At 39.7% G+C, this 15,109-nt stretch overlaps 1 protein-coding gene and 1 pseudogene across 7 annotated transcripts in view; both read left to right on the forward strand.

Annotated features, from left to right (window-relative positions):
• LOC131685503 (poly(A) polymerase type 3) overlaps positions 1-7,076 on the forward strand; it is a 49,762-nt gene extending 42,686 nt beyond the window's left edge. For all 7 annotated transcript variants that reach the window (XM_058969270.1, XM_058969272.1, XM_058969268.1 and 4 more), the window contains one exon: positions 5,090-7,076. The gene's annotated coding sequence lies outside the window, so the exon portion shown is untranslated. The remainder of the gene's footprint in view (positions 1-5,089) is intronic.
• A 4,564-nt stretch (positions 7,077-11,640) lies between these two features.
• Positions 11,641-12,475, forward strand: LOC131681004 (putative zinc finger protein 833; annotated as a pseudogene).
• Positions 12,476-15,109: the final 2,634 nt, after the last annotated feature.

Here is a 15,109-nt window from a genome sequence, read left to right on the forward strand (position 1 = left end):
AGACTTCGGTTTCAATAGGACTCACAACATTGAGATTATAATTATGGACGCTTTCAAACTGCTGAGCAAGTTTTTGAGCTTTTTCTTCATTTGTAAGAAGTATTTGGTCACCTTCCTTCAAAGCTGGAATTGGTTTGTGAGGCTTCTTAAGAACCTTAGAAAGTTTCCAGAAAGGTTTAGAATTTGGCTTGATTTGTTCAACCTCTTTCGCGAAATTTTCATTTCTTAAGAGTGTGAATCTATGCTTAATTTCTTTTTGTAGATCCTGATAGATACATTTCATAGCAGGATCACGAGAACGTTGATATTGACGTCTTCGAACATTCTTCAAGCGAATCAGAAGTTGAAGATCGTCGTCAATAATAGGAGTATTAAATTTTTTCTGTGTTGTTGGTACTGATAAATTTCTAGCATCAACTATAGATATACTTAAATTTTGTAATGCCGTATCAATGTCAGCTTTATTTTGTAACTCAAGGTCATGATTAAAATTATTCTCAATATAAGTTTTGTGCCTTTCCCAATTCGCTTTGTGATAATTGAACACTGAGCTAATGGGATTGGAAACAGCTTCTTGAGAAAGTGAAAAAGTTACTGGAAGATGATCAGAATCAAAGTCAGCATGTGTAATCAATTCGCTACACTTTGATCTGTCAAAACCAAATCAATTGTTGATGGATTCCTTACAGACGAATAGCATGTAGGACCATTCGGGAACAAAATTGAATAATAACCAGCAGAGCAATCATTAAAAAGTAATTTACCGTTGGAATTGCATTGAGCATTATTCCAGGCTCGGTGTTTGGAGCTAAAATCACCGATTATGAAGAATTTCAACTGATTTCTTGTAAGTTTTGGTAAGTCTCCTTTCAAAAAATTAATTTGCTCGCCAGTGCACTGAAAACGCAAATAGGCTGCAGCATTAAAAATGATACCAAGATCAGTTTCAACTTCGATACCTAAACTCTCGATCACCTTGGTGTCAAGAGACGGCGTAACGGAAACAAAATTAGAGTTACTCTTCAATTTAATATTTGGTTTTAAAAAAGTTTCGGTCACAACGGCTATATGCACATTATGTATCCTCAAGAAGTTGAAAAATTCGTCTTCGCACGATTTTAATGAACGAGCATTCCAATTTAAAAAAAATTAAGCGATTATTTAAAGTCATTATTAAACTTTACTTTCATTACAATTTTGTTAGAAAATTCCCATCCCGCTTGAAAAGCTTCAAACATGGAGGTAGAATTTAACATAGCAATCATCATAGGTAACATAGCCTCCTGTAGGTATTTTAATTTTTCTTCCGTTACGCTACCTAGAACCATTGGACTAAAGTTGGGTGCAAACGAGATTGAGGGCGTGGTAGTTGTAGCCGTTATTTTGGCATTGCTACCTGCCACTGAAGCATAAGATGACACACCATTGTAGGATGGTGTGACGGAGGTAGTTGTTAATCTATTTTGAATCGGATTAACACGTTTGGGCGTGTTTTCTTGAAGAAGTAGGTACATTTGTTATTTGTTGTCTAGAACGAGAATTTATATTTTTTCTCGAACAGGACAACCCCAGCAATTCGATTTATGATTTTCGCTACAATTAGCACATTTGAAACTTTTTGTGGTTTTTTTCACCGGACAAGTATCTTTCGTGTGCGATTTATCACCACAGATCATACATTTGGAATCCAAATGACAATTTTTTGTGCCGTGCCCAAAGCCTTGGCATCTACGATACTGGGTCAGATTTTGAATTCTGCCCCCATGTCGTCTATAATGTTCCCACTTTACTCGCACGTGGAAAATAAAACGTGCTTTTTCAATTACTTTCAAATTATTAACCTCATTACGGTTAAAATGAATTAAATATAGCTCCTGGTTAATTCCAGGGCGTACTGGCGTGTCATCGCCGGTAGCCTTTCTCTTCATAAGAATAACTTGTGAAGGAGAAAAGCCAAGTAAATTTTTCAATTCGTTGGATATTTCATCCAAACTTTGACCTTGAGGTAGCCCTTTCAAGACAGCCTTGAATGGTCTATCTGTCTTGAAATCATATGAATAAAATTTATATAACTTCTCCGTAAGATACTGGAGTAGTCGTTTGTGGCCAATCAATTCCTCCGCTGTAACTCGACATTCTCCTCTTCGGCCAATCTGAAAAGAGACTTTTACGTCCGGAAGGAACGTCGAAAGCTCATTTCGAAAGGCTTTGAAGTCGGAGATCATCACTGTTATAGGCGGAGGTGATTGCGTTTTCTTCTCATTGGCATTATGCGCAATGCGAGGAAATTTAGAAATTTCATCAGCTTCACATTCGGATAAAACATCGAATGAGTTGCTGCAGTCAATTGAATTTTCGGGTGAAGAAGATATCCTTTTCCGTTTAGCTTTAATTTTTGGCACACGGCCTTTCTGGGAGGACCCAGGCATGTTGGAAGAATTAAATATTTCTTTAGGCTGAATTGTTCTTGAAAAATGTTTTAGTCTTGAAAAAGACTGATTGAGTAGAAAAAGTAGGTAGCCTTGAAAAAGACTAATTGTCGAAAAAATATAGGTAGTCTTGAGAAAGACTGATCGAGCGAAAATATAGGTAGCCTTGAGAAAGACTGTTGCTGTTGAAAACTCTAGGTAAACCAGGAGCTATCAAGATTTGTGACCAGTTCGAACGAAGGTTCAAGCCGGTATTGATTGCCCGGTTTATTCAAACATAGGAACTACGAATTAGTTCAAGTTCAACGGAACTGCAGTAACACATTCTTGAATAATAAGAGACTAATTAGTTTTGTTTTGTAATAAGTTTAATTATAATATTCAAAAAGAAAATTGTGTGTTTGACTACAAATGAATTATGAAAATATGTCAAAAGTTGTTGTTAGGTAAACTTTTTTATTGAAAGCTTCTCTATGATCCAAGTACACTGAAATAGTTTCTTTTGCGTCCTTCAGATGACATTTTAAATCAAAATACTCATATCAATTTTTTTTAAAATGTAATTTTCGGGATATTTTAAATTTTGTTTTAAAAACAATTATTTTGTTAAAAAAGGCAAAATTTCAAATATCTCGACAACTATCGCATTTTGAAAGATTTTTGATTATGAGAGACTTAGAGTTATATTCTTTAATAAAATTACTGTTTTTTTGTGTCAATTAGTATGAAATTTAAAAATATGTATAAAGTTATTGTGAGGAAAACTTTTTTACCGATAAGTTCTTGTGGCAGTGCTTTATGATTACACCTATGACCGCGCACCTGGCTTTCCATGAGCGTTATGGCGGCTTAGAGGCTGTCCTTCCGTGTTGCTCAGGGGTACATTGCTCCTGTAAACATACATACATACATGCATACATTCATTCATACGAACTTACATTCATACATACATACATACCTACTATTTGGCACAAGTTTGTTTCAGCGAAAGAGTGTAATGTGCTGTCATCTAGTCTGTCCAATTCTATGGAAAATCATCCTAACATCGCGTTGCAGTCTTCGTCATAAAAGACAATTTCATATTGAATTTGCGTGTCTTTTCCCAATCTCCTTTTTGTCTTCTAGGTCCGAAGTGGATCATTCGACTATCAATGGATACGGTAAACATACTAGCAGTATTAGTCCTTACTCGCGAATACTTTTTCCTACAACTGAGCTGTTTCACATTCATCTTATAAAATAATTCGATTATCCCTGTTCTAGTCAATATTCGTATTTATTAGGATATGAATCAGGCAAATCCACATTTTTACTATTACCATTATGCTGAGTAGTTGGACGGGTGATGGCATTTTAAAGTTTCACAAAAAAATCTCTGTCCATAAAGGATATGAGAAATATTTATCCACGATTCCCCATAAAGTTTTCTCGAACCGAATGTCTATCTGCTTAGCATTTTCAAGAGCCGGTGTGTTAGTTCGAATTAAATAATCATAAAAACAAATACTGAATTATTAACTATCTCTTAGGTGTCAGTACAGCACCCCTTTCATGAATTATCCGCATGCCCAAGGCCAAAAGATTGGACAACTAATGCTACCCCCCCCCCCCCCCCCCAGGCGAATAGATCTATCCACTTATTACACGTCTACCAACCAACCATAAAAACCTCTTAACCAATGACAATGCCAGTTGAAGTCCACAGTCCCAGTGCCATTCCGTAAGTTACTGAACTGTTTGAGCTGGAATTATAATATGTGTTAGTGCATGTTTGACACGTAGAAATTCCTACAACCCAATAGGAATTGCTGGGCTCACTGGTGGCAGCACGCCTGTTACTCAGTTGACGCACCGAACAGCATCCGGTTGGCTGTGTCAGAATGTAATACAAGTTTGTATCAGTAACCCGTGATTTTATCACTCTGTTTGTTCGCGTCTTTATTTTAATAAAGTATAGTAACGTATCGGTCAACTCTGAACACGGCCCATAACAGTGCTGCAGATTTACAGATTTCATTTCAGTGGTAGTAAGTGTCTCATCCCATCTTTTAAAATTCGCCCTGGTAGATACCTACAAAATTGCAGCTTACCGCTGGTCATCTCTTTCGGCATTTCGGCACCGTCGGTCGGTCGTCTCATAGAATCGGAAGCTCTATCATCGAATTCGCCATTCCCTTCGGAACTCGTATATAAGACGTACTCTACTTATACCAACTATCTGAAGCGTAAAAGACATTATACCTATTTCCTAATCTTAAAATCAAGAATAGCTGATTGCCGATTATAATGCGGAAACGCTAACGATGTGACCATCAAGAATGCGTCAGGCAACCTTAATTGGTCCCCTTCGAAACCAGTTTGGCATTTCCAAGCAATAACGCGGGTGGCAACGTGAAAACCACCGAATAGGGGTTGAGAAAAGCTTGAATCAATATCTGATGTTGCTCCAAATGTATGTCATCCAAATATGACTTGGATAGGTCCATCGAGTCTAGTTTGCATACCTTACATAACATAACAGATTGGTTTTCTGGACAATAGTTATAAGCTACGGTAATTCCCTGTCTTCTGAATACTGCGTCATTTGTACTTGTTCCCAAGAGCAAACCTCAATATATCGATTCATGTAATTAATTTACCATCTTTTCTTTCAATTTCAGCTTCGTAAACTGATTGCATATTTTTACGTTGAAACTTTTTACCCAACAAAGCAGCCGTCGCCAGGAAACGGCCAACGATTGCTATTTCATTCATAATACAGATAAATTTTCTCGTAACGTTATTAGGAAAACAGATAACAGATGGAAACGATGACCGAACACAACATTCAACTAAGGTAAGAGAAGAAAATGGACATTAATTACCGATTGAAAGTGAAGAGCTGTATAAGAAAAGAAGAAAAAGGTAGGAGGAAAGTATGAAACGCGACAAAGATAATGTTATCAAATCTCATTGCAAAACAAATGCCGACAATGGTTGAGACAGACACTATCACAAACAGAGATAAAATGGATCAAAGAGCAACTATCTTATATACTAAAAAAGAAGCAAAACATTCTGTACATAGTAAAGTTATAGGAACACTGGTAGAAATGTCAGGAGCTCATTTATAGTTGAATAAGACATAAACAACACTTATTTATATTCGCGAGCCTGCTTCGTTCCAAGTAAGATAATTTTTTTTCTTTCTAATTTTACAAACAGCACAGTTAAATATTACCGTTCTTTTGGAAGACAGCAAAAGAGAAACAATCGATCACTTGTTATATTTCTCATTTTTATATAAACACGAGAAAACTAGCAACTTGTTCGAATCCCCTCCCACTTTTGCAGGTTTTAGAACTCCCCGGGCCCGTGCCTTTCGAGGTACAATAAATCACAAGCAAAAGTGCAATCACCAAAAATGGCAAAGACAAAAAATGCGAGAGAAAGCCGACATGAACTATTTGATTTTTAAACACACTGTAATCATTTTTGTTTGATAGATTGCCCGAGCGGTTCGGTGTGTAGACTCTTGTTAGTGGCGATGTGTAGTAGTTTTGACTAGCAAAGGTTCCCAGGTCTCATTCAAGAGTAGAGAAAGAGAGGGACATTTTACACAAAAATTTCTATCGATTTAGGGAGGATTTTACCGTTGAGGCAAACGATGAACGAGATAGGACAGCAGACATAGGTAATGTAACGATATTTCTCTGTAAATATAAACCCATTCATTATTACGAGTATGAACTAGCAGGATGCAGAATAAGCGTACGAAGAAGGAAAACATGTTTCGCCGCCTGGCAAAAGGTAGCAAATGAGTAAGGAAGGAGAATTTATGTAACTGAACTTATATTAATTTACTTAAACAACTGCAAAGAAGTGGTGAAAATGCATTGAACGAGAATGAACTTTAAAATCCATTTTTAAACAAATTCGGATTTTATTTTTATAAAATAACATCCACACGTCGTGTAATAAACGAAAATGATTCATCTTGAAAAGAAAAAAAGTAAAAAAAAATATGGACATAAAATGTTTGGAAAGAAGTCTATAAATAAATATCTATAACATAAAAATATGAAAGTATAAAATCATTCAAAATAAAAAAATGGTATATAACATACGAGGGAAACAAAAGCTCTATTCTCATTGTTCAGATTTTCATTCAAGCATTATATTGACAAAAAATGACGACAGATTGCTACAAAAGCGGTGAACAAAACGTGAACTATGGCTGAGGAAAAGGTAAACCAGGGACAGCGATAATTGACAAAATTTGACTCAACACTCTTCTAAACGTACGAACAGTTTATGTGAAAAAAAACCTACGGAATGGAACAGATTGTCGCGCGTTTCATGAAGCACTGCACAGGATGGATAGAAAAAAAAGGAAGTAAGGCTTTTCTGGTGAAGGTTTCGGATTGAATGGCTCGTTGAAAAAAAAAAATGAAATGCAAAAAAAAATAATTAAATAACAACTAGCCTCTTTCGAACTGGATCCCGGGAGCCCAGGTTGCAGGTTATTTAATCCATTAGTTGAAGGCAAAGGGTAAGCTAGGTGATGCCGGAACTGGCAACTTGTGTAAAATTCCATGTAACGCAAAACAACATTTCGGAGAGAGTTTCAATAAAGGTATATTTATCCACGTTTCGACAGAAAGAAAATCCAGGGGTGTTTTATTTTCGACGAAAGAAATGTTCCCTGAAGTTTTTTTTTGAATATGCTATATATATACGGATAAATCTTGTCGAAATGGTATGCATTCACGCTGAGAAATTATGCATCTTACGTTGTTATTGTATTCGCTGGTCGCTCGTTTTCGTGAGTCATTTAGCTCAACGCTTCATCACGATCTACTCGATCTAGTCTCCAGCAGTGGCCCTAGTCTACTTAATGGGCCAACCAGTAGGTGCTGAGCTCTGTCCAGCTATTTCGGGTGGAGCGTAGCTTCCGGTTCACTAGCGCCCAAACGAGCCACTGCTAGCTATTTGACGCAATCTACGCGCTCTAATCCCCGACGGTTGATCAATTGTACTCACGAGCTGCCCGGTAGGGAGTCGAGGTCGGTCCGGCAATTCCGGTGAAGCTTGAAGTCCGGTTCACTGGCGTCCAGACGACCCGAATCCGGTGCTATGTCGCGTACTGCTCAACTGATCCCCAGAGTTGTGCACCTAGTCTACACTGATGCAGAGTTCCCGGGCGGCGGAATTTCTTTCGATACGCGATTTGTACTTTCACGGCGGCTTTCTAGCCGATGGCTTTACTTTGTTGGTTCCTTCAGCACTTCCTCTGCAGCTCGGAGAGTATATTTCGTCGATTGATCGTCGACCATTACACCCAGGTGCTTCATCGCACGCATCGATGGGATAGATTATCCCCCGACGCTGATCACGACAGTTGCTGACCAGCACACCTCCGTCTTGTAGTGAGCCAGTTGCAACTTGACATCAGCCATCCAGGTTTCCACGAAGCCTATTGTCGCTGCCATCAACCTCCTCAAGGGCCTCGCCGATTCTCGTCAGGACAACGTCATCTGCAAAGTTTTCGATCTTGACTGCCCTGGGAAGTTACAGTGTTAACACTTCGTTATTCATTATATTCCAGAGCGTTGGGCCCCGAGGCACTCTAGCCCTGACCCTAATCGCCCTCTGCTTCAACTTCGTCTCGTAGACCAGTACTCGGTTCTAAAAGTGACTTCTGAGAACCTTGCACAAATAGTCCGCGACCCACTTTTTGTGCAGCGCTGCGGTGAAAGCCACCTCGCTGCCACTGTTGAACGCGTTCTTCACGTCGATCGTAACCACGGCGCAGCAACGATTGCCTCTTCTCCTTTGCTTCGATGCTTTCTCCGTGCTCGCGAAAACTGTGCGGATGGTGTCCACCATCGAGATCCCTGTCCGGAATCTGAACTGCCTCTACCCGTAGTCCGTTCTCACTTTCAGCGTACTTAGCTAACCTATGGAGGACGACCCTTTCCAGAAGTTTACCAAGAGTATCCAGCCCGGAATGTTACCTTACGCTCTTCTCTGACTGCCTCAGATCTTGCTCTCTGAACGCGTCTTCTGGTTTCTAAGCAGGTAGCCCGGAGGATGCTGAGCCTATCGCTCCACCAGTACACCGGACGCCGGCAGTTCCTCGGCTCCATTTTCCTCGACTATGTTACATCGCATATCCTAGCTACTGTTTCCGACAGCTCATCGGCGCTCGGAATTGGAGTGACGCTGACAGCATGAAGTGCTTCCACAAAAAGGTTGTTGTCGAAGTCCTTTATTTTCCACTTCCTCACTCTCCGCGTTACAGTACAATTCCACCGACCAATGGTGTAGTGGATCGCCTGCTGGTCGCTATGTGTATACTGCTCACTAACTCTCCAATTCATGTTATCCATCAGCGAAGGGCTGCAGAATGTTATGTCGATGATGGATTCTCGACCGTCTTTACGGAATGTTGTAGCGGAACCTTCGTTGCACAGCTCTACGTCCAGCTTCGCCAGTGCTTCCAAAAAGCTGTAACTTCTTGTGTTGGTCAGTCTGCTACCCCACTCCACGGCCCAATCGATGAAATATCCTCCTATAACATTCGGCGTTCACTCGACTAACGAGTCGGTTAATGCGTCCAACATCCGGTTGTACTGCTCTGGTGTCCACCGTGGAGGAGCATAACAGCTTCACACGAATACGCCGTTGATCCTGACGATCACGAAACTTTCGTGTGTGCTATCCATTACCTCTTGGACAGAGAACCCACCCAGTTACCATTATCGGGAGGAACACGATACGGTTCTGCAATAATTGCAACGCCGCACTTCGTTTCTGTGGTTAAAATCGACTGTCGCAATGATTGAGATTGAGATTATCTCCATCATCATTGGCCTGCCTCAACCTTTTTGTACTCTGGGCATACGACGCCCCCGTCATGTGGTCCTTTCCGCCATCATTTGTGCAGAGCAAGCACTTCGGTTGCTTTGTGCAGTCTTTAGCAATGTGTTCCGACTTCGTCTCATCAGAATCCGACACTAGCTTAGTTAACAGACTTAGATATACCGCAAGAAAAGAAGCTCATTTTAAGCTGATGAGAAATCTGTTTTTTATGGAGCTAGCGTCAATCCGGCACTAGCTTAGTCCGTTAACTAAGTTACTGTCGGATTCTGATGAGACGAAGTCGAAACGTAAATCCCATAACTAATTTAGTTATAGGTTTTGTGCTCTTCACGCGCAAAGATGGTTTTAAACAACTTTTTCCTTAATGGAGAAAAATAGTTTTTACCAAAATTGTTCAACACTAAGGAAAATATAGTATAGTGCATCTTGCGTTGGCCTGCTAAGCCAAACTAAATGTTTCGATTTCATTAGTTCTCATCAGCTCAAAATGAGTTTCTTTTCTTGCGGGAAATCACACTTGCCTTTCTCATATAAAGAAAGGATATAAAATCACTGTTAAAATCGACTTTTAACCGAGGCCTGGAGGGCCGAATGTCATATACCATTCGATTCAGTTCGTCGAGATGTGTCATTTAAAATCACACAATTTTCTCAGAGATAACTGAACCGATTTTCACAAACTTAAGCTACCAGTACACTGTTTGTCATAACGTGAAATATTTGATGAAGCAAAATTTGATCAAATAAACGTGTTTGACAAACAAATTTCACAAGGCCAGTACATGAAATCAACTGTTTAACAAACTTTTTTCATCAAATATTTGCATTGATGCATTACCGGACGTTACGCCTAATATTGTTTGACAAACATAATAAAACAAGTTTGATTGATCAGTACACTGTCAAATATAGTCAAACCGGCGTATACGTCAAACAAATCGCCATGCGAAAAAAATTTTGTGCTGTTTGAACTTCATGAATTTTCAAGAGTGCAAACACATGAAATATTTGTGTTAGCGCAGGGATGCCAAATGATTTTCCAGAAAATTTGTTTTATTTTTATGAATGGCCGAAGCAACTATATCGCACTCCTTTGTTCGTGATTCTGCAGTGTGATCAAATACAAATTAAATACGCCAAGGTCCCATACAAAAGGGTAATCATTTTATGACTCACCACGCAATCAAATTTGTCTACCCTTCGTGTTGACAGGTCGAATTGTTGAAGAAAAATTAATTTGGAAGCGCTGTTCGATCAAAGCATGCTGTTCATATATGATTTTACAGAGTACTTGGCAATCTGTAACTGCATTTGTGTGTTCAACGATTTGTTTTCTTCCACCAGCCACAGGTGGAGGAAAACGAATCGAAAATAGCTTTTCGGCCGGATTGTTTTTTATGATGCGTTGGTACTGTGCCGTTTTGACGTTTGGATTGGGAGGAAAACAAACCACTCTTGGGCTTAGGGGGATGGCGGTAGTATAAACTTGCGAGATCTTGGTGTGCGTATTTCAAACGTCAGATATCTACACAGTACGTCTCCTGAATAAGTTTTACAGCGACACAGAGCATTTCAACACCATTATAAATACTTCATGCGAGCTATTTCGAACGTTTAAATTGGCTGAGTTTTATATATGTCAGCTGGAGGAAAACAAAACCCCAATTAGTGTGTGTGAAAGGAATTACATAGAACTCTACAGCGACAAGGTCTACCCCAAAAAAGTTTAGGCAGATTAGAACGGGAATTTGAAAAATATTTAATCCTCTTGTATTGTTGGACATACAAAACGGCGATGAACACGGTATGGATTTTAGTTGCATTTCTCGCTCACTTGTTTATGTACTTTCTCACATTTACAGTTAAGTGGCAACATTCCTCTCACAGCTCCGACAGGTGTGGTTTCTGCGCTGGCATATGTAGAGCACTCTTTCGGCGCGTGCTTGTCGTTACGGAAGAACGATAGGAACAAATCAGATGCACCCTGACGATGCCAAATTTCTTCATTGCCAATCTAACTACATAACATGTTACAAATGCCGCCGAACCCTCATACACCAGCTAATTATTTTCGAAAGCTGCTTTCAGATTCGGCCTAGCGCGGAAGAAGTTGACATCAAAGTGGATCCAGAGTTAGTACACGAGGACGCGGACGATGAGCGACCAAGATATCGAAAACGCAGTGGAAGATGCTGATGAATTAAACATTTTCCTTTGGAACCAAAAATCGAAATGCACATCAAGGGAGAGAACGGGAAGATTTACGTTATTAGGGGGTTGGGAGAGGAAAAAGTTGAAATGGGAAAACGCTCTGCATTTTCGTCGATTTATGGATACGGATCGCAAGATGAAACAAAATAGTTCGAAGGGAGAAAAGGGATCTGATGGTTTGCCGCTAAAGAAGGATCGTTCATTACCCATTCGGAACCGATGTCCATATTGTAATAAAGAGTTTGCGGACAAGTACCTGATGACGACGCACATTCGATGGCACACGAGTAGGTTAAGGTTTTACTTAATTTCTTTTCTGTAAATTCCAATTTTTTTTAAATTTTTTATTTGACACGGCTCACCGGTGTAGAAAAAACGAAAACGCCATTAGAGGAGCCATGGGTCGTAAATTCCAATTATATACTGTTTACTGTTACAGGTGAAAAGCCCTTCAAATGTGCCCCCACTGTTCGAAAACATTCACTCAATCGATAACGCTGAAGATACACGTCAGGTTGCACACCCGGGAAAACTCCGTACGTGTGCGAATACTGCGACCGAGGGTTCACTCAATCCTACAATCTGACGGTGCACCTGCGAACCCAACACAACCAGATAATGGTATAGGACGCGAAGTCGACATGCTGCCCGAGCACAAATGTCGAGTATGTAGCAAGGTCTACCGATCGGCAAAAAGTTTCCGGCTGCATGAGAAGTGGCATGCCACCGGGAAACTGTTCGATTGTCGCGATTGTGGTAAAAAGTATAACACATATGTGGCCAAATGCAAGGCTTCTAAGACCGACGTGAAGGAAAAGATGTACTCGTGTAAAATCTGCAACCAAACATTCAAGCATCAGCAAAGCGGGGTGTACCACATGAGCAACAAAAACAAACACAAACGGTTCGACATAGGTTTTGAGAGATCTGGAGACGGACGAAGGAGAGGCGATTTGCCGAAACTAAAATAATTCTCGTTCTCAAATTGTTAAAGCTACCAAGCACAACACTGGGCAACCTGAGCAATTTTTCTTGAGTATGTTTTTGGCAAGTGGTGAGGATAGTGTACGCGTTTATTGGATAGTATTTGGCGCACCAACATTAGTAGCGTAAATATCCAGCGCCAGACGCAGGTTCCGTTTGATGGATTCGATGGAATCGCTATCGACAAACTCTTCATCATCTCGACTTCCATGAGCTCATTCAGTACTTTATGATAAAATAACAATAGTCAACACAGGCTACGGTCCGACCAGGATGTAGAATTCAACTAGATACATTCGACAATAATACCACGCAAGACTGGCAGTATACTCAACTGCTGTATGCTTTTCAAGAGCAGCTGATTCATGGTGAACTATCGGAAAGGATTCAAAAGAAATGGCATTTGCTTACATTTCAGCATGTATCAAACAATTGAACTCAAATAATTTGTACCTTTCCGATTTTTTGAGGCATGATTTTCCTGGAAAGACAAATACCAACAATATCAAAATAGCGCCGCTTTTTTTTAACGTGGCGAATGAATTATTTGAAGTCACGTAAATAAAACAATCAATCAATCAGCCGAATTTCAAACCTTAACTTTTTTCATTTTGACAACAAATTCTGTCAAAACAAATCAGTTTCGCGTACGGCGTATTTTGCTATCCTGAATGAGCAAAGCACGGTTGTCAAATTTCTCCATTAACAAGTTTGACAAACTTCTCCATCAACAAGTTTGACAAACTTTTCCATCGACAAGTTTGACAAACTGCAGCGTTACGCTGTTTGAAGTTTTGACAAACTGGTCAGTACACTGTTTGACAAATAGACAAATAATCGCTTTGACAAACACGAATGAAAAATTTGGCAAACTGTGTTTGATCAAATATTTCAAGATCGAATTTTCTACCGAATTTTTACAAAATTTATTTCAATTGAAAGATTGACTGCTACTGAATTTCATTCGGTTCTGACTTTTGGTTCCGGAGTTACAGATTGGTTAGTAAGGTTACACTGAAATTTCCCATATAAATCGGTACAATAGTAATACCTCAGAGGCTAAAAACTATTGAAACGGTCACCAAATTACTTCGATTCGCACGTCTAGATCACTAATGGCCAATCAAACATTCTTTGAATATATTGTCCACGATCGACGATTCCGGACGTCCCGGATTTCGGGCATATTCCACAATTTAAGTCACATCGGTTCTTCGGTGATGACTAAACCGATTTTCTCAAACCAAGTCTCAAATGGAAGGCAAAATATGCAGTTGAGTATTGCGTCGCCACCCCCTTTCCTTTAGCCACCCTGACACTCGCATTTATTTCGTCCACATCGTATACAGAAATAAGATGAAGGATTTCTGACCAATTTTTCAAATTATAATCACATGAAGACAACATTGAACTCATACTGATTAAGCTAATTAAATATTATACCTTTTTTAAAGTGAGTCAGCGTCTACTTTGGTGGTAGTCGCGGGATACGTGCTAAGTATAATAAGTATGTAATAAACATTTCCACAATTTTATTGAACAAAACCAGCTAGTGAATCATAGTTTGGATAAATCAGAAAGGAACAATCGTACCACTAGGTGGATTAAAGCAGGTTTTTTGGGGCTAACGTCAATTCAGCGCTAGCTTAGTCCGTTAACTAAGTTAGTGTCGGATTCTGCGTTGCGTTGCGAAGCACGGTGCTATTCGTAGATTGCATACTAACAATTATCATGTTGTCTATAGGTAGTTCAACTCATCTTGCTTGTGAGATAAATGATCGGGAATGGACTTTATCTCTTGTGAGTTCAGTAAACCAATAGTATGAGAATCGTCATTGCCGGCCACGACCATCTTCACCGATACTTAGGATAAGGTAGGAAATGTTGATGTAATACCTACTTAAGGAAGGCCATCGACTCAGCGACGCTTCCATAGGTATTACGGAGTTGGACTGGAGGACAGGTACAGGTCTAGGATTCGGCACGAGCAGGCAATGCGACCACGAAATGAATGTTTTATATGGTGGGATGGTTAGTCTCCGAGTACACGTATACTGGGAGCAAAATAATATTTAGTTATGTTTTTCTTGTGTTTAAGCTCTAGATAGCCGGCTATCGAGAGTGATTTACTGAGGAGTGTATTGCTAAAATTGTGAGCTAGCCTGATACAGTCGTGATTCGCTGATTGGACATTTTTTAACTGGACCGCTTTTTAGTTGGACCTCCGCTAGTTGGACCATTGTCCAACTAAAAAGCTTCTGAACGCCAAAATCTCATGTCAAATTCACTTTGACAATCAATCTGACAATATTTAGAGATGTGAATAGATGCATTTACCCTGCCAACATCTCCTTTGGAGAGTTTTTGGCATTTGTCAGTCGGTCCAACTAGCGAATCAAATTCGTTAGTGGGACAAGGCTGTGGCCCAACCAGCGAATCACGACTGTATCTATAATCGTTTGAGAATTGGGTACTGGAACCACTGGATAAGAGTACTAAGTTAGTGTCGGATTCTGATGAGATGTAGTCGAAACGCAAATTCCATAACTAATTTATTAGTTTCAGTGATTGATAGTTTTTGATATTGAAAATGTCTTACTGCACTACCTGGGGCAGGGTGT

This window comes from Topomyia yanbarensis, chromosome 2, assembly GCF_030247195.1.
Source record: "Topomyia yanbarensis strain Yona2022 chromosome 2, ASM3024719v1, whole genome shotgun sequence".
NCBI classification, from domain to species: Eukaryota; Metazoa; Arthropoda; class Insecta; order Diptera; family Culicidae; genus Topomyia; species Topomyia yanbarensis.